Source organism: Mirounga leonina, unplaced genomic scaffold (genome assembly GCF_011800145.1).
Source record: "Mirounga leonina isolate KUSES-001 unplaced genomic scaffold, KU_Mleo_1.0 Mir_167, whole genome shotgun sequence".
Lineage (NCBI taxonomy): Eukaryota > Metazoa > Chordata > Mammalia > Carnivora > Phocidae > Mirounga > Mirounga leonina.
In genome coordinates this window covers 4007882-4027181 of record NW_023270422.1, presented here as the reverse complement: position 1 = coordinate 4027181, position 19300 = coordinate 4007882, and the positions used below count along the sequence as shown (strand labels likewise).

Below are 19300 nucleotides of genomic sequence, written 5' to 3'. Positions count from 1 at the left end.
CGCGCCTGGCCCTCCCCCGCGGCTCCCGGCCCTCCCCCGCCCGCGCCCGGCCCTCCCCCGCGGCTCCCGGCCCTCCCCCGCCGCGCCGACACCACGCAGCCCCAGCCCCGTGCCACGCACGGAACTCCCAGCCAAACAGAGGCGGACGGCAGGGAAAGAAAGCTGAGGACCTAGTGTCGGAAAGGAGGTCCCAAGGGCTGCTTCAACTCCGGGTGCGGGCTCTAGGCACCCAGGGCCCGGGGAGGTGGCCCGGGGGCAGGACCGCCACCACCACACCCGGCCAGGGAGGCCCCAGGAGCCTGGGGTTGGGAGGGGAGGGATCGCAAGGGTGGGCGTGGCAGGTGGGGCATGATTTGGGGCCTCGGGGGATGGGGGACGGCGAGATTCAGAATACACACATTCACATGCGAGGAGCAGCCGGCTTCGTTTCGGCTCCTGAGGGTCAGAGGTTCCCGTCTGACTCTTCATCCGCCTCTGGCTCTGCTGTATCCACGACAGGAATGAAGGCCATTCTCAGCAATTAGACGGTCGACCTTCCAGAAAATGTCGACAGGACTCCGCAGGGACGCGCTGTTATTATGAAGGGCCCCAGAGGAGCCTGCAGAGAGACTTGGATCACATCGGTGTAGAAGTCCATCTCCTTGAGAAGAAAAAGAAGAGGCTCCAGGTTACAAATGGTGGGGACACAGAAAGGAACTGGCTACTGTTCGCACATCTGTGCTCACGTCCAGAATGTGAGCAAGTGTTACACTGGCTTCCAGCAAAACGTAAGGTCTGGTCTGCTCACTTCCCCATCAACATCGTTCTACAGGAGAATGGTTCTCTTGTTGAAATCTGCCATTTCTTGGGTAAAAATACATCTGCAGGGTGTGGCTGAGGCCCAGAAAGATGAGTTAATTCTTTTTTTTTTTTTTCTTTTTTTTTAATGAGAGACAGAGAGCATGAGAGAGAGGAGGGTCAGAGGGAGAAGCAGACTCCCCGCTGAGCAGGGAGCCCGATGCGGGACTCGATCCCGGGACTCCAGGATCACGACCCGAGCCGAAGGCAGTCGCCTAACCAACTGAGCCACCCAGGCGCCCCAAGATGAGTTAATTCTTGAAATGACATTGAACTTGTATCAAATTCAGCTGCTTTGATTCAGCAAGCCACAACAGTTAAAAACAAGGGTACCATAACAATGAAAAATAAAAAACAAACAAAAACAAAACAAGGGTACCAGAAAGTTTGGGGATGGTATCTATGTTTCTGAAAAAGAAACAGTTCAAGAGATGGCTGATGAATAAGATTTCAATTGTCCAGCTACAGAAGCAGCAAGATGACTGATGAGTCCTCAGACTTATTTGTGGTATTTCAAAGATGCAATGAAAGTTGTGTACTGATTGGGGCAAAAACCAAACATAGGCCTGGGTAACCCTGGAGCCCCTACCCTCCAGTGCCCGGCCCCGAGAAGTCCCACTGGAGAGGGCTGACATGCATAACTCATCTGGGGACTTGGACAATATCTCCTGGAGGTTTCTTCCACCTAACAAGGGAGTCTCCCAGGTGGGGGTGGGGGAGGCATAGGAATCACCTGGTCCAACCTCCTGCCCAGGTAAATGACCTGGTCTCTATCCTACAGATTCCCCCCCCACCCCCGTCACTAGCCTTACAGTAGATTGCAGGTATGCCTGACAGATTCGCTGCCAGAAAAGCAACAGTAACAGTCATTTAGTTTCCCCATCAGCCTTGGGGGAGGAGGAAGACGTGCAGGGCCCGAATGGCTCAGGGCCACTCCGATATGCTGAAATGCTGTGCAATCTCATATCGCCTGCGTAGGTCTAGATGGCCTGACCCAGCACGGGCAGGCCTCTGTCCCCTCCCCATCCCCCGGATGGCCTCGCTTCTCACCCCCAGAGTCGGCCAAGCTCTGTGCACATCTGGCACCCGGACCAGATTCACCAAAACCATCTCAGTAAGGGTCCGGATGATGAAAAGCCCTTTCATCCTTGTTTTAGGTTTCAGCCTCCAACTGCCGCTTACCAGAAGTGTTTCCATGTTGTGACTTCTTTGGTTCTCCACATCTCAAATGGAACGTCAGCAAGGTACCCCCAAGGCTTCTGCCCTGGACAGGGAGGCAGTTCCCCACCCTTCTTATGCTGCAGGACCCACGTGGCACAGAGGGCCAGGTCTGCAGCCTCCCTGGCTTGGAGAAGAGTGACTCTCACGAAGATATTAATGACTTAAGGGGCAACTGAGTGGCTCAGTTTGTTGAGCATCCGACTCTTGATTTCAGCTCAGTTCATCTCAGGGTCCTAAAATCGAGTCCACTTCCCCCTCTCCCCTCAGGCTCCAAGCTCAGCAGGAAGTCTGCTCAGGATTCTCTCCTTCTGCCCCTTCCCCCGCTCTCCCTCTCTCTAAATAAATAAATCTTTTTTAAAAAAAGATATTAATGACTTAAGGTCACACACACAGCAGGTATGTGGTTTTCTTCTTCAGTTTTCAACAACAAAAATTAAGTCAAAATCCTTAATCACCGGGCCTGTTGGGTGGCTCAGTTGGCTAAGCATCTGCTTTCGGTTCAGGTCATGATCCCAGGGTCCTGGGATCCAGCCCTGAGTTGGGCTCCCTGCTCAGCAGGGAGTCTGCTTCTCCCTCTCCCTCTGTGTGCACACTCACTCTCTCTATCAAATAAATAAATAAAGTCTTCAAAAAAAAAATCCTTAATCACATGTGTTGCTATGAAGGTATGCCTCCCTGGTCATGGTCCTGCAGAGGTAGCTTTTTAGACTTCTATGTAGGGCTTTTTATTTTTTCCCTGTAGCAGTCCATCTTCTCAGCATGGCCTTTAGATCTTTGGGGATTCTGATTGTCTCTTCATTTTATTGAAATCCTGCCAGCACTAAGGCACCCAGGTGAGGGAGGCAGGTGAGTTTCCCACGCCCTCATGTTACATGGTCTAACTTCCCCACCCCCCACCCCACCCTCCACCCCCCCACCACCCCTCTACTGCCCGTAGCTCAGGGCCAGCCTCCCTGTGAATCACTCCCTTACTCCCCAGAGAAGGAAAGTTTGCCAGGAGAGAAAGAGATATTTGGACAGGGTGTGTCCTTCTTAAGAGCCAGCTGCAGTTAGCCCCCTGAGGCTGGGAAGAATGTCGCAACCAGCTTCCAACGCCCAAGGGGTGTCCCCGCGTTATGGTCTCACTGCAAACCAGGGCGCACCAAAGCTTTTGGACCGCGGACTACATCTATTCCCCGGGAGTCCAGCCTCCCACCTGCGATCCCCTCCTCTTCATGGAGCCAGGGCCGTGAGGGTCCTGGGAGGCACATCCTCGCCAGAACAAGCCACTGGGCAGTGACTTCTGCGGACCGAACCTTCTGGACCAAATTCCCCAGAGAGGAGCTCAGCTTCTGGGGAAACTGGCCCGGCACCCCCCTCCCCGCCCCGGGGGTGATTCTCTGCGCCCCTGGGCCTGGGACTGGGGTCCCGGCGGAGGCCGCGCGGTGCTGGGCCGAGGCCGCCCCCTGCTGTCGGCGGTGGCGAACTGCGCGGCGCCCGAGGCCGCAGGTGCTCTCAGACGTTGGCGCCCTGCAAAAAATTAGGCTCGGAGTTTATGCGGAGCCTTAGGGTGTGATTTGAGATGCCTGTCCGTTGAAGGCAGGGAGAACCTCGCTGCTCTGCTTTTCCGTATCCATGACTGTGCGGACACGGGATTTAGGCATCGTGACAGAGTAAATGCCATTATTCCATGCAATATGCCATAGTGCGTGGATAACCCCAAAATGTCAACATAGGTCATGGCCAAAGTAAAGATACGATGTAAAATTTGAGTCCGGTAAGAGAACAAGATGGAATTGAACGAGTTCATCCAGAGGTTACTCAAGTGTTTGGCAGAAGGTTGTTTTTTGTTTTTCATGGCTGCAATAATTACTTTGGAAAAGGCATTTAATGACTTTAAGTGAAATTTAAGATGGAATTGGAGCCCTGCTTCTGGACACTGACACGCAGAGTTTTGTGAGCTACAGAGTGTTGTGGGGCGGGGGCCAGCAGGAGGCGCCGGGAGGGCAGGGCGCCCCGAGAATGCGGGGTGGGGGTGGGGGGGCCGCTGCGGGGCGCTGGCCCGGGCCGGCTGACCTGGTCGGGAGGCGCCCCTGGCCGCGGCGCCCGCGGCTGCTGCCGACCCCCGGACCCCAGGGCCGAGCGCCTGCGCGGCCGCGATCGCAGACGCACCAGGTTGTGTGTGTGAAGCGGTGTGGAAATCTCCAACACTATCAGTCCGGTCTTCGGAGTTCAGCGGTGCCCCGTGATGAAGGAACAGTTAACGACAGAGTCGGCCTTCCCTTGCTAACACTTAACTTGGCCATCCAGAAGAGCGCGCTGTCGATTTGTGGTCAAACCGGCGTTAACAGCAGTCGGTTCCTTCCTCCAAAAGGAAGATTAAGGTGTCAAACTGCCGCCATCTTCACAGCAGAGGGCAGTGAAATTGCAGCTTCAACCTTGATGGAAATTTTGCTAACGAATGATTTTAAACTTGTCATTAAGAGGTATGATGCCCCAAGAAAGAAAAAAACTGAACATGGAGCATGGAAAAATGGGAAATCTTTGGTTCACAGACTGTTTACAGCTTTGCGTTTAGAAGAGTTTCAGAAAGGGGCGCCTGGGTGGCTCAGTCGTTAAGCGTCTGCCTTCGGCTCAGGTCATGATCCCGGGGTCCTGGGATCGAGCCCCGCATCGGGCTCCCCGCTCTGTGGGGAGCCTGCTTCTCCCTCTCCCACTCCCCCTGCTTGTGTTCCCTCTCTCGCTGTCTCTCTGTCAAATAAATAAATAAAATCTTAAAAAAAAAAAAAAAAAAAAGAAGAGTTTCAGAAAAAGAGCACCGTTTACTGGAGAAAACCGACCACCTGAAGGGACAGCCGTGGCCTCTCCAACAGATCAAAGCTGGAGTCGTATCTCGCTCAGGAGCCAAAACCAGCGGCCGTGGGTCCATTTCGGGGGCCCAGTGGCATGGCTCCCCCACTGGGTGTACTCCTGGGATGTGATGGAACCAGTGACAAACCTCAGCACATTTGCAAATTCCATGGTCTTTTCTGCATACTTCGTAGTCACTCGACAGAATCATAGGTATCAGCTGTTAAGGGTACGCAGTTTCTTCACTTCCTGCGTGAGAAATCAAAGCAATGGCATTCCATGTGGTGCAGTACAAGTTAAGAGATCCTGCCAAGGCCACAGAATCCCTCAAACAGGTGGCCACTCGATCCGTTTGCGAATGCAAGGAAAGGAACTCAAGGAAAAGAGTTAATCTTACATTTTCAAACGTCACTGAATTTTTCCAGTATGTGCTGATTCTGCAACTTAGAAACGAGCTTTTTTTTTTTTTTAAGATTTTTATTTATTTATTTGAGAGAGAGAATGAGAGAGAGAGAATACCTGAGAGGGGACAGGGTCAGAGGACGAAGCAGACTCCCTGCCGAGCAGGAAGCCCGATGCGGGACTCAATCCCGGGACTCCAGGATCATGACCTGAGCCGAAGGCAGTCGCTTAACCAACTGAGCCACCCAGGCGCCCTAGAAACGAGCTTTTTGAGTCCCACAGTGCCTTTGAATTTGAGTGTTCCGATCTCTTTTGTTAATTTAAAAAAATGCTTGAAAAAAAAAGTGTTGTCAGTTAAGTATTTCAAGGACAGGGATCATGGCTTTTTTTTTTTTTTTTTTTTTTGACATCTTCCCAGAATAGGATGAATCTTAATTCAACTCCATTCAACATACTAATAATAATTTATTGAACATATCCCAATAACACTACTAACTTCCTGTGTAAGACCTTAGGCTTCTTGTACTCTCTGTGCCTAGGTTTCATCCTCTGTAAAATAGGTAATAATATCACCTACTTATAGGGTGAGGAGTAAATGATCCGTAGCGCACTCAGCACCATTCTTGGCCAGACAGAGGACTCACAGGAAATGTTTGTTATTATTTTTACATCTACCACAGTTAAGTTCTGAGCTAAGTGCTGGAGTTACTCATAATAAGACATGATTCCTGTCCTCAGGAAATTTACCATTTGAACTAAAGATGTATACGAACAGGCATATAAGATTATCAATGATCAGTGCTGTAAAAAACGTAAGAACAAGGTGCTGGGGGACAATGGACAGGAGAAATGTATTATGTCACAGGGGAAGGACACCAGAAGGCCTTACAGGAGGGGTAACATCTGAGCTAAATCTCGAAGGATGAGTTAGGATTTGGATGGACGAAGAGAAGCGGTCTGAGCAGAAGAAATCACATGAACAACGATGCTGAATCATCATGACAGTGTGTAGTAAATTCAGCATCAGCCAGTGGCCAGTGTGACCAGAGGGTGGGAGATAGGAGTGAGGGCTGACGGGGAGGCCAGAGAAATGATCATAATCAATAGTGAGCCTCTGGTGAAGGCTTACTTAACCAATGCCAGGCCCCACGAACTGGAAGAAGATCACGGGGCCCTATGAGCCATGCTAAAGACTGTGATTTGTCTTACAGGCAATGAGGTACCATCAAAGCTATCTGAGCAGGTCCCTATTTGCAGAAGGATGGAGCACACAACAGGCTCTTGGTAAACACCTGTCAGATTAAATTAAACTGGCTGGCGGTAGAGTATAAATGGTGGCAAGTCCTATACAGGTATGAAAGCTACAAAATAAACTCTTAGTAATGGCGTGGTTCAAATGTACTTGATACCTAGAAGGAATGAGTAGGTTCATTCAAGACACATGGCTTATTTTAGAATCAGTGAAAACTATGAAGCCAAGTAGGGAAGCGGTTTCTATCAAAGGTCACTGCTCTACAAAGCTTGAACCATAACAAGTATGGATTTATCTTAGCATCTTATTCCTGAGGCAGCGGGGAGGAGATTAACCCCTGCTTTATGACAGAATGCAGTCATTCGGGGGCCATGGCTGGAGGGGATGTACAGTCCCCATTCCGGTGGTAAGGATATGGGGAAATGGTGTTTCCAGCCGAAGCCAAATCCCTAGCTTCCCAGCTTGTTAAGTGTACCTGAAGCTGGTTTTGGCTCTCCAGCGGACTTGTAAGGTCTTGTTCGGGGACACAAGAAGCCGTCCTGTGTTGAGCCTATGTGCAGGGCATGCAAAAATGACATAATTGCTACTCCAAATTCTGAAAAGCCCTAAGCGATTGGATACATTGGCCATAATCTTGTCTTGTCCAGAGCATTATAGAATATCCAAGCTTGCAAACCAACAGACATGAGTATAAACCTCAGGGCTTCCCCAGGGCTATTGCCAATTCGCCTATTGACAACTATGGCTAGAGAAACTTTATGCAAAGCCTAGAATGTGAGAAGGAGGACTGGTGTGGGGCAAGAGAGAAGATAGCAGGTGGGTGAAAAAGCCAGTCATGTTGGAACGCACTCTCTACGTCCCCCAGTGCCTGGGAGCGTGGTGTGTTTAATGCCACCTAGTGGCTGGCAATAGATACACACCTCATCCTTCCCTGCAGGCTTTCTGGGGCACCTGGGGTAGGGGTAGAGGGCCAAGCCAGGAGCCAAATGGGGCCAGGAGCTGTTGTGTAAGAAAGAGCTGCTACTACAGTCCAGAAGATCTTGTCCCTGGGTACATACAAAAGATGACCTTTGCTGTCTTTGGCTTGGAATAACTTCCAACTGTGTTTCTACATTACCTCCAAAGACACATTTTAGGCTTTGAGAAAAGCATGAGCTTTTGCTCACCCAGGGTCACTGTCGGGATTCAGTGCTTGGTATGGGTCTCATACTCTGTTACTGCACTGGCCTCTGATGAATTTCTGATCAGCAGCAAGGTCAATGAAGAAAAGGAAGTAAAAGGTGACAAAAGATGGTCTGGGTGCCTGGGTGGCTTAGTGCCTTAGTTAAGCATCTGCCTTCGGCTCAAGTCATGATCCCATGGATCAAACCCTGCATCGGGCTCCTCATTTAGCGGCGAGCCTGCTTCTCCCTCTTTAAGATCTTAAAAAAAAAAAAACAAAACACTGCTGAAGAGAATTCCAGGGTGATACCATTTTGCGCTCCTACCAGTCTTTTTTTTAGGGCGCCTGGGTGGCTCAGTTGGTTAAGCGACTGCCTTCGGCTCAGGTCATGATCCTGGAGTCCCGGGATCGAGTCCCATATCGGGCTCCCTGCTCAGCACAGGGTCTGCTTCTCCCTCTGCCCTCTTCCCTCTCGTGCTCTCTGTCTCTCATTCTCTCTCTCTCAAATAAATAAATAAAATCTTTAAAAAAAAAAAAAAAACACTGCTGAAGAGAATTCCAGGGTGATACCATTTTGCACTCCTACCAGTCTTTTTTTTAAATTGAAGTATGATTTACATATGGTAGGGCTCACCCTTTGTAATGTACATCTCTGCAAAACTTGACAATGCATACAGCTGTGTAACTACCACCACAACCAAGAGTTTCAACCAGCCCATCACCCCCCACCGAAAATTCCCCGGTATACTCTTTGTAGTCACTCTCTCCTCAACCCCAGCTTCTGGGGTGGCTATATTTTTGCCTTTTCCAAAATGTCATATAAATGGAATTACACAGTCCATAGTCTTTTTTTTTTTTTTTTAAGATTTTATTTATTTATTTGACAGAGACACAGCGAGAGAGGGAACACAAGCAGGGGGAGTGGGAGAGGGAGAAGCAGGCTTCCCACTGAGCAGAGAGCCCGATGTGGGGCTCGATCCCAGGACCCTGGGATCATGACCTGAGCCGAAGGCAGACGCTTAACGACTGAGCCACCCAGGCGCCCCAGTCCATAGTCTTTTGAATCTGGCTTCTTTCACTTAGCAGAAGGCATTTCGGGCTCATGCATGTTGTTGCACACAGCAGGAATTCATTCCTTTTTACTGCCAAGTAGTAGTAGTCCCTTGTGTGGATATACCAGTCTGTTTACCGAATCCCAGTTGAGGCACATTTAGGTGGTTATTTCCAGTTTGGGGCCATCATGAATAAAGCCGCTATAAACATTCTCATATAGGCTTCTATGTGAACATAAGTTTCTATTCCACTGGGTGGAAGTTTCTATTCCACTGAGCATGGAGCCTGCTTGGAAATCTCTTTCTCCTGCTCCCTCTGCCCCGCCTCACCCCACCCTAACCCCACTTGCGCGCACAAATGTGCGCGCGCTCTCTCTCTCCTTCAAAAATAAGTAAATGAATGAATGAATGAATGAATAAATAGATAAATTTCACAATCCTTATAGTGGTACCTCATCATGATTCTAATTTGCATTTCTCTAATGACTAATAATGTTGCCCTTCTTTTAGTGTGCTTATTTGTACATGAATTATCTTTTTTAGTGAAGTGTCTCTCCAAATCTCTTGCCCATTTTCTATTGAGTTGTTTCTTTTCTTGTCATTGAGTTATTTATTCTAGATAGAAAACCTTTATCAGTGGCTCAGTCAGTTAAGCATCTGCCTTTGGCCGGGGTCATGATCCCAGTCCTGGGATCGAGTCCCGCATTGAGCTCCTTGCTCAGCAGGGAACCTGCTTCTCCCTCTACCTGTTGCTCCCGCCTGCTTGTGCTCTCTCTCTGACAAATAAATAAATAAAATCTTCTAAAAAAATAAAAGAAAACCTTTATCAGATATGTGATTTGCAAATATTTTCTCCACATCCATGGCTTGACTTTTCATTTTCCTGACAATCCTTTTGAAGAGTAAACGTTCTTAATTTTTTTTTTTTAAAGATTTTATTTATTTATTCATGAGAGACAGAGAGAGAGAGAGAGAGGCAGAGGGAGAAGCAGGCTCCCAAGGAGCAGGGAGCCCGATGCGGGACTCGATCCCAGGACCCTGGGATCATGACCTGAGCCGAAGGCAGACGCTTAACCATCTGAGCCACCCAGGCGCCCAACGTTCTTAATTTTGATAAAGTTCAATTTATCATTTTTTTTTCTGTTATGGTTCATGACTTTGACATTGTAGCTAAGAAATGTCTGCCTAACCCAAGCTCAGAATATTTTTCTCCTATTTTATATTCTAAAAGTGTTATAGTTTTAGGTTGTACATTTAGGTCTATGATCCAGGTTGAGTTAATTTTGTATATGGTACGAGGTATGGATCAAAGTTCATTTTTTCATATGGATATGCAACATTCCAGAATCATTTGTTGAAAGACTAGCCTTTTTTCACAGACTTTACACTTGGTTGAAAATCAGTTGACCATATATGTGTGGATCTATTTCTGAACTCTCTTCTGTTCCATTTTGGTCAGTGTGTCTCTCCTTTCACCAATACCACACTGTCTCCATGACTGTAGCTTTATAGTAAGTTTTTACATCAGGCAGAGTTAGTCTTTCAATTTTATTCTTCTTTTTCAAAATTCTTTTGGCTCCTTTGACTTGCCATCTAAAGTTTAGAATCACCTTCTTGATTTCCAAAAGAAAGAATTCCTGCTAGCATTTTGATTGGGGTTGCTTTGGTTTGGAGAGAATTGGCATCTTATCAGTATTGAACAATATTGAATCCACAAACAAGATGTCTGGTCCCCATTTATTTATATCTTCCTTGATTTCTTAGTCCATGTTTTGTGGTTTTCAGAATACAGATCTTGAATGTATTTTGTTAGATTTCTACTCAAGTATTTTGTTGTTGTTTTTGCTATTTTTTATTGTGGTAAAATACATGTGATGTAAAATTTTACCATTTTAACCATTTTTAAGTATATGTAGTTCAGTGGCATTAATACATTCACATTGTTGTACATTCATCACCACTAACCATTTTCAGAACTTCTTCATCATCCCAAACTGAAACTCTGTATCCACTAAATGTTAACTTCTCACACTTAATCATGATGAGCACTGAGTGTTGTATAGAATTGTTGAATCACTCATTGTACACCTGAAACTAATATAATACTGTATGTTAACTATATTGGGATTGAAATTTAAAAATAAAATAAAATAATTAAAAGCCCCCAGGGGCACCGGGGTCGCTCAGTTGGTTAAGTGCCGGACTCTCGGTTTTGGCTCAGGTCATGATCTCATGGGTGGTGGGCCCAAGCCCAGGGTTGGGCTTCGCACTCAGCAGGAAGTCTACTTGAGGTTCTCTCTCTCCATCTCATTCTGCCCCTCCCTCTGTTTATGTGCTCACTCTCTCTCTCACTCTGTCTCTCTCAAATAAATAAATCTTTAAAAAAAAATTAAAAAGCCCCCCAAAATGATAATTTCTCATTCCTTCCCTTTCCCTAGCCCTGGGTTACCTCTGTTCTACTTTCTGTCACTATGAATTTGACTATTTCATAGAGGTTGAATCACACAGTATTTGTCCGTCTGTGACTGGCTTATTTCATTTAGTGTAATGTTCTCAAGGCTCATCCATGTTGTAGAATGTGTCAGAATTCTTTCCTTTTGAAGGCAGAATAGTATTCCCTTGTATGGGTGTACCACATTTTGCTTATCCAATCGTCCCTTGACAGATACTTGGGTGGCTTCCACCTTTTGACTATTGTGAATAAGGCTGCTATAAACAAGAATGTACAAATATCTGTTTGAGTCCCTGCTTTGAATTCTTTTGTGTTTATACCCAGAAGTAAAGTTGCTGGATCATATGGTAATTCTGTTTTTAATTTTTTGAGGAACCACCATACTGTTTTCCCCAGCATCTGTACCATTTTATATTTCCATCCACAATGCACAAAGCTTCCAATTTCTCCACATACTCACCAACACTTGTTCTCCTTTTTTTTTTTTTTTAAATTGCCACCCTACTGGGTGTAAAGTACTATCTCATTGTGGTTTTGATTTGCATTTCCCTAATGTCTAATTATGTTGAACATCTTTGCATGTGCTTATTTGTCATTTGTATATCTTCTTTGGGGAGATGTCTATTTATATTCTTTGACTATTTTTTTAATTGAGTTATTTTTATTGTTGAGTTGTTAAAATTCTTTATATATTCTGGACATTACAACCTTATCAGATTTACAAATATTTTCTCCTATTCTGTGTCTTGTCTTTTCACTTTCCCGTTAGTGTCCTTTGATGCATGAAAGTTTTAAATTTTCATGAACTCCAGTGTAGTTGTTTTGTTTTATTTCGTAGATACCCTTAACCAGCTTGGGGAAATTCTTTCCTATGTTTATTTTGCTAAGAGTTTTCATCATGAACGGTTATTGAATTTTGTCAAATGCTTTCTCTGCATCTACGGAGATAATTGTATGGTTTTTCTTTTCTTTTTTCTTTTAGATTTTATATATTTATTTGAGAGAAAGAGTGTGAGAGAGAGAGCATGAGAGGGGGGAAGGTCAGAGGGAGAAGCAGACTCCCCACTGAGCATGGAACCCAATTTGGGGCTGGATCCCAGGACCCTGGGATCATGACCTGAGCCAAAGGCAGACGCTTAACAGACTGAGCCCAGGCGCCCCTGGTTTTTCTTCTTTAGTCTGTTGATGTGAACAATCTTGATTGATCTTCAGATACTGAAACTGCCTTGACCAGTAATGACCATGTCACTGAGCACCATTCATGTGTTTACTAGCCATTTGTAGATCTTCTGTGAAGTGACTGTTCAAGTCTCTTGTCCAATTTTATTTGGATTGTTCATCTTTTTATTGTTAACTGGTAGGAGTTCTCTAAACACGCTGGCTAAAAGATATATTTTTCCAAATATTTCTCCGGTTTGTAGCTTGATTATTCAATTTCTGAAGATTATTGTTTGATAAGCAGAACATGTTAAAATTTAATGAAGTACAATTTATCAAATTTTTGTTTTGTAATTAGTGCTTTTTGTCATGTCCAAGAAATCTTTGTCTACCCTAAAGTCGCAAAGATTGTTTCCTATTGTTTTCTTCTAGAAGCTTTATGGTTCTGGCTCTTATACTGAGACCTGTGATCCATCTTGAATTAAGATTTGTAGATGGAGTGAAATATGGGCCAAAAATTATTTTTTCTATATAAATATCTAGCTCTTCTGGCCCTGTTAAAAAAAGACTTTCCTTTTGCCTATTGGATTGACTTGCCATTCAGTCAGTCTTAGTTTTCTTTTTAGGATTTCTCCATAATTTTATGTCTGTATATTTACACAGAAACAACTAAAAAGCATTTGGAGCTAAATTAAAAAAAATAACACTGATCAGCGGCGCCTGGGTGGCTCAGTCGTTAAGCATCTGCCTTTGGCTCAGGTCATGATCCCAGGGTCCTGGGATCGGGCCCCACATCGGGCTCCTTGCTGGGCAGGAAGCCTGCTTCTCCCTCTCCCACTCCCCCCGCTTGTGTTCCCTCTTTCGCTGTGTCTCTCTCTATCAAATAAATAAATAAAATCTTAAAAAAAAAAATAGCACTGATCAGGGCACCTGGGTGGCTTAGTTGTTTAAATGTCCAACTCTTGGGCGCCTGGGTGGCTCAGTTGGTTAAGTGACTGCCTTCGGCTCAGGTCATGATCCCGGAGTGCCGGGATCAAGTCCCGCATCGGGCTCCCTGCTCAGTGAGGAGCCTGCTTCTCCCTCTGACCCTCCCCCTTCTCATGTACTCTCTTCTCTCTCTCTCATTCTTGCTCTCTCAAATAAATAAATAAATCTTTAAAAAAATAATAATAAATAAATATCCAACTCTTGATTTTGGCTCAGGTCATGATCTTGGGGTTGGAGATGGAGCCCTGTCTTGGGTTTGGCACTGGGCATGGAGTCTGCTTAAGATTCTCTCTCTCGGGCGCCTGGGTGGCTCAGTTGGTTAAGCGACTGCCTTCGGCTCAGGTCATGATCCTGGAGTCCCAGGATCGAGTCCCGCATCGGGCTCCCTGCTCGGCGGGGAGTCTGCTTCTCCCTCTGACCCTCCTCCCTCTCATGCTCTCTGTCTCTCATTCTCTCTGTCTCAAATAAATAAATAAATAAAATCTTTTAAAAAAATTAAAAAAAAAAAAAGATTCTCTCTCTCCCTCTGCCCCTCCCCCACTGCCATGCGCACTCTCAATAAAAAAAAATAACACTGATCGATTAATATTTTGAATTGGTAATACATGTATGTGTTCTCAGTTAAAAGGTACAAAATTCAAAAAGATTATAGAATAAAAATTAAATTTCCTCTCCATCTCTGTCTCTCTTATCCCCGGTGCCATCCACTAAGACAAATGCTATTAGTAGTTCTCTGAGCAACTTAAAAAGACAGGCTTCACGTAATTCAACACTGAGATTCTGACCAAGGCCTGTGAATATGTGTGAGCGTGTGTGTGTGTGTGTGTGTATGCGCGCTTATGTGTGTGTCACAGGTACAAAGTATGATTTGGGTATTACAAATCGTTCCTAGCTCATTCTAAAAGATTCACCTGAGACATTATAAGCAACGCCTAAGAATTTTTTACAGGCCTTATTTTTTTTTTTAAGGATTTTATTTATTTATTTGACAGAGAGAGACACAGCGAGAGAGGGAACACAAGCAGGGGGAGTGGGAGAGGGAGAAGGAGAAGCAGGCTTCCCGCGGAGCAGGGAGCCCGATGTAGGACTCGATCCCAGGACCCTGGGATCATGACCTGAGCTGAAGGCAGACGCTTAACGACTGAGCCACCCAGGCACCCCGGGCCTTATTTAATTATCTCCTTCCCACTTACTTAGGTAGATAAAGAGAAACATGATATGATTTTTCAATTCACAGAGAAGAAAAGGTGGCAAGGTTTTTTCCCTTCTCATCTTTTCTTTCTATTTTTGACAATATTTATTGACCAACTCATCAGATCCATATACTGAATGACTGTCAGAAATTGCAAATTTAAAAGAAAAAAAAATGGAGGGGCTCAGGAAGACAATACTAATTAGGATATATCTATTAAAAAGCAAAAATAAAATGCATGTTGTATATGAATTGTGAATGCAATCTGTAGACAGCTCTTATTAGGGGATTCCTGGGTTTTTTGCTCTCCCTCGAGCAATTACCATCTATGGGCATGATCCTTGGGATTCCCCCATCACAATTTGGCTTCATTATAAAGTGGAAAGGCAGAACCGCCTGTCTCTAAGCCAATCCTAGGTGTTATGTAATAATGAAGTAGAGAAGATGTAGAAGATTCTGCTTTAGCACAATTCCTTTTATTATTGTTGTTGTTGTTATTGTTATTGAAGCCTAGCTGCCATACAAGGTCATGTTAGTCAGATACAACATAGTGACCATTCTGTGAGCAGTACCCACAAGCGCAGTCACCATCCATCACCACACCACCTTATTACAGTCTTTTTTTTTTTTTTTAAGATTTTATTTATTTGACAGAGAGAGAGACAGCGAGAGAGGGAACACAAGCAGGGGGAGTAGGAGAGGGAGAAGCAGGCTTCCCACTGAGCGGGGAACCCGATGCGGGGCTCGATCCCAGGACCCTGGGATCGTGACCTGACCCAAAGGCAGGCGCTTAACGACTGAGCCACCCACGCGCCTCCGTGATCGACTGACTTTATAACTGGAAGTTGGTGCATCTGAGTCCCCTTCACCTATTTCAGCACCCCCTCCCCCAGCCACCTGCCCTCGGCAAACACCAGTTCGTTCTCTGTATGTAAGAGTCTGTTTGGTATTTTGTTCATTTCTTTTGCACGAAAGCTTCCCCCTTTCTGAGTGCGTGGCCATTGAATCCAAACACCTCATTTAATCAATGTGCTGACTAATTCATAAAGTGAAAGAGCCTGAAACACAGGCTTTATTGATTGCCCTGCTATAAATCCTCCCGAAGTGTCAAAACCACACCGTTTTCACACAAGGCCTCTCTGTTCCCACCCAGGGGTTGCAGTCAGGACCAGAAGAGTCTGTCCTGAGAACATGACCAACCCCATCAAGGTGCTAAAGCCTTGAGTCCTGGCAGCCAGGGCTGACCCTGACTGGCAGGGGGCACCCCGAGTCCTGGGGGGCTTGGACACGCACAAGCGGAGGTGGGAGCTGCCTCCTCTCCAGGCCCCGAGGTCTGTGCTCCATCCACCCGAAGACACTGAACCACACAGGGAAGAGGCAAGGGCAGGTTTCCTCAACCAGACAAGGTCAGAGAGGATCGTTCCTGCAGAGGGGAAGTGGAGGCTGGTGGCTGCGGAGGGCGAGGCCCCAGGCCAGGGACTAAGGCTCAGGCCCACCGCAGGTAAGGAACGGGGCCACTGAGGGGTGTGTGCGTGTGTTCTGAGCCACGTGATGTTGCAGCCTTGGCTGGATCCCCCCTGGGGTACCTGGTCTGGGGGAGATGCTGGGAGCTTAGGGGCCGATGGAGACGATAAAACACGCATGAACGATACCAGGGTTTGCCAGAATCAATTCCCTGAAGCAGAATGAACAGATCAAGGGTAATGATCATTTTTCATGTTCATGATACATGCTCTTGAACTACTTTCCAAAGAGGTGGAACAGTTTAGACACCAACCAGCAGGAAGAGTATAAATTCCTATTTTACTGCTCTCTTACTAGTGTTGGTTTTTAAAAAATCTTTACTAAAGGACAGGAGGCAGAAGGTGGCATTTATTTTAAATAAATAAAAATTAATTTAGGGCGCCTGGGTGGCTCAGTCGGTTAAGCGACTGCCTTCGGCTCAGGTCATGATCCTGGAGTCCCGGGATCGAGTCCCGCATCGGGCTCCCTGCTTGGCGGAGAGTCTGCTTCTCCCTCTGACCCTCCTCCTCTCATGCTCTCTGTCTCTCATTCTCTCTGTCTCAAATAAATAAATAAAATCTTTAAAAAAAAATTAATTTATTTTTAAAATATATATTCCTTTGATCACTAGTGAGTTTGGACATTTCCTTAAGCATATTCCTCACAAGTCACTCTTTTTCAGTTTTTGAAAACCATTTTTACATGCTTTAAAAAGGTAAGTTTTTGAGGGGCGCCTGAGTGGCTCAGTCGTTAAGCGTCTGCCTTCTGTTCAGGTCATGAACCCAGGGTCCTGGGATCGAGCCCCGCATCGGGCTCCCTGCTCGGCGGGAGGCCTGCTTCTCCCTCTCCCACTCCCCCTGCTTGTGTTCCCTTTCTCGCTGTGTCTCTCTGTCAAATAAATAAATAAAATATTTTTTTTTAATTAAAAATATTAAAAGGTAAGTTTTTGAATAAGTTTTGAAGGAAAGCATAAGTGACAGCTATTAAATTATTATTGTAATGAAAACAGTTTAACAGAAGTGGGAAGAAGGGCCATCCAGGGAGGCCTGCCAGCCGGCTTAATGACCAGTGAGGAAGGACAGGGTGCCAAGAAGCCTACATACATGTCAGAAATAAGAAAGTGGTATCTATTTGCATTTTAAAAAGTGCATACCCTGGGGCGCCTGGCTGGCTCAGTTAGTGGGACCTGTGACTCTTGATCTCAGGGTCATGAGTTCAAGCCCCACACTGGGTATGGAACCTACTTAAAAAAATGGGGCGCCTGGGTGGCCCAGTCGGTCAAGTGTCCGACTCTTGATCTCCGTTCAGATCTTGATCTCAGGCTCGTGAGTTTAAGCCCTGTGTTGGGCTCCGCGCTGGGCGAGGAGCCCACTGAAAAAAAAAATGTGCATACCCTAAGAGCAACAATTCCATTTCTTGGTGTTATACCCCAGAGAAACACCCATGCACACAGGATGCATTTATGAGATGTTTAGTACAGCAACTGTTTCTACTCATGAACAACTGAAAACAGCTCAAAATTGAGCAAGAGGGGAGATGTTGAGAATAATAGGTTATAGCCATGCTGTGAAATATGATGAAGCAGTTCAAAAGTCTGAGGTGGGCGATGCGTACTAAGACAGGAAGAACTACATATTGGTGAATGAAAAAGCAAGTTGCGGGCACCTGGGTGGCTCAGTTGGTTAGGCGACTGCCTTCGGCTCAGGTCATGATCCTGGAGTCCCGGGATCGAGTCCCGCATCGGGCTCCCTGCTCGGCAGGGAGTCTGCTTCTCCCTCTGACCCTCCCCCCTCTCATGTGCTCTCTCTTTCTCTCTCATTCTCACTCTCTCAAATAAATAAATAAATAAAATCTTTAAAAAAAGAAAAAAGAAAAAGCAAGTTGCAGAGCACTACATATAATACAACCCCAGTTATGTAAGCAAATACACACAGTAATACTCGTCTGTATATGATCACCTAGAAAAGGGCGTGAAAGGATTCACACAGGACAGAGGAACTGGCAGGAATGGGGCCAGAACTGGTGACAGCGGTCTGAAATGTTGCCCTATCTGTAAAAATGTCTCATAATGACAAGGTATTTGTGTGAAGAGTCCAGTGCTATTTTTTATAGACATGTTGTTGTTGATGTTGGCACAACTCGTTGCGAAAAACAGAGTTCTGCTTTGCCCTTCTGCCCAGTTGGGAAAGGCAAGGACTGTTCACCCTGGAATTAGCCCCAAAACACAGGCTTCTTTGGGCACTTTCTTTGGAGAGAAAAATTCAAATTGAAGTCAGCAGAACAGAACATCACCTTTGTTCCTATATTTTGAGGGAAAAGAAACATCCATCCCTAGTAATGAGAACAGCAACACGAGTGTTGGTCAGGGACAGGGAGCCGATGACCCCGGATTGTTCCTAGCCCGGCAGTCTGCTCACCGAGGGCCAGCCTGGGGCCACAGGGGTAGGCCCTTCCTCCCAGCTGAGCAGGCCTCGCAGCCTGTGGCACATGGAACCCCACAAAGAGGGTTGATCATAGGAGACCTTCTGGAGAAAAGGTCCAGAGCTTTCCTCAGCTGTTCAAGGGATCTTGAACCCAAAAAGGTTGAGAGTCACTGCATTGGGGTGACACGGTGGCTTAGGCAGGCAGTAACTCAACACCGAGGTTTCCATGCAGGCTACACAAGAAATCATGAAAACCTTAATGCCCATTCCAGAATCTAAAGTCACTTTGGCCTTTAATCTAGTTGGAGAAACAGCTGTCCAGACCGAGGGCTCCTCACTCCACAGAGGTGTCCTGCCTGCCCCGCCTCTCACGGGGTTGCATGCTGACCCCACTCGGATTCAGATCCATGGCCTCAGCTGGGCTGGGTGACTTGTCCAGGGTCTCACTCCCAGTGCGTGGCGGAGCTGGAACACCCCCGCACACAGTGTGCCTGACACTCTGGCCTGGTTATGGTTCCTCTGGGTGAGGAACGGAAGCTACTGGAATACTGAAGAAAGTGTACTCTGGGTTTCTGGAGACCTCTGCCATACCTTGGCCTCGGCAGCCCCTGGGACTTTAAAGTGCAAATGCGCGGATGCCCCATCCATAGCCCTGCCCTCCTGCCTATAAACACATCTATCTGCCTCATCCTCCAGTTCCTCTTTCCTAATTGTGATCCCGGGTCTCGACCTTAGTGAAAGCGTGAGAAAAAAGACAGTGTAGTCGACCACAAGCAATGCTCCCCAATTTTGTGAAAATTCACCGCGAATTTTTGTTACCTGGCTCATGG

General features: G+C 46.4%; 2 long non-coding RNA genes across 2 annotated transcripts in view; one reads left to right on the top strand and one right to left on the bottom strand.

Annotated features, from left to right (window-relative positions):
• The window catches only part of LOC118016460, an 8790-nt gene extending 8267 nt beyond the window's left edge, over positions 1-523 (bottom strand). The window contains exon 1 of the long non-coding RNA XR_004680837.1: positions 399-523. This is a non-coding gene — a long non-coding RNA (uncharacterized LOC118016460). The remainder of the gene's footprint in view (positions 1-398) is intronic.
• LOC118016459 overlaps positions 1-659 on the top strand; it is a 928-nt gene extending 269 nt beyond the window's left edge. The window contains exon 2 of the long non-coding RNA XR_004680836.1: positions 499-659. This is a non-coding gene — a long non-coding RNA (uncharacterized LOC118016459). The remainder of the gene's footprint in view (positions 1-498) is intronic.
• Positions 660-19300: the final 18641 nt, after the last annotated feature.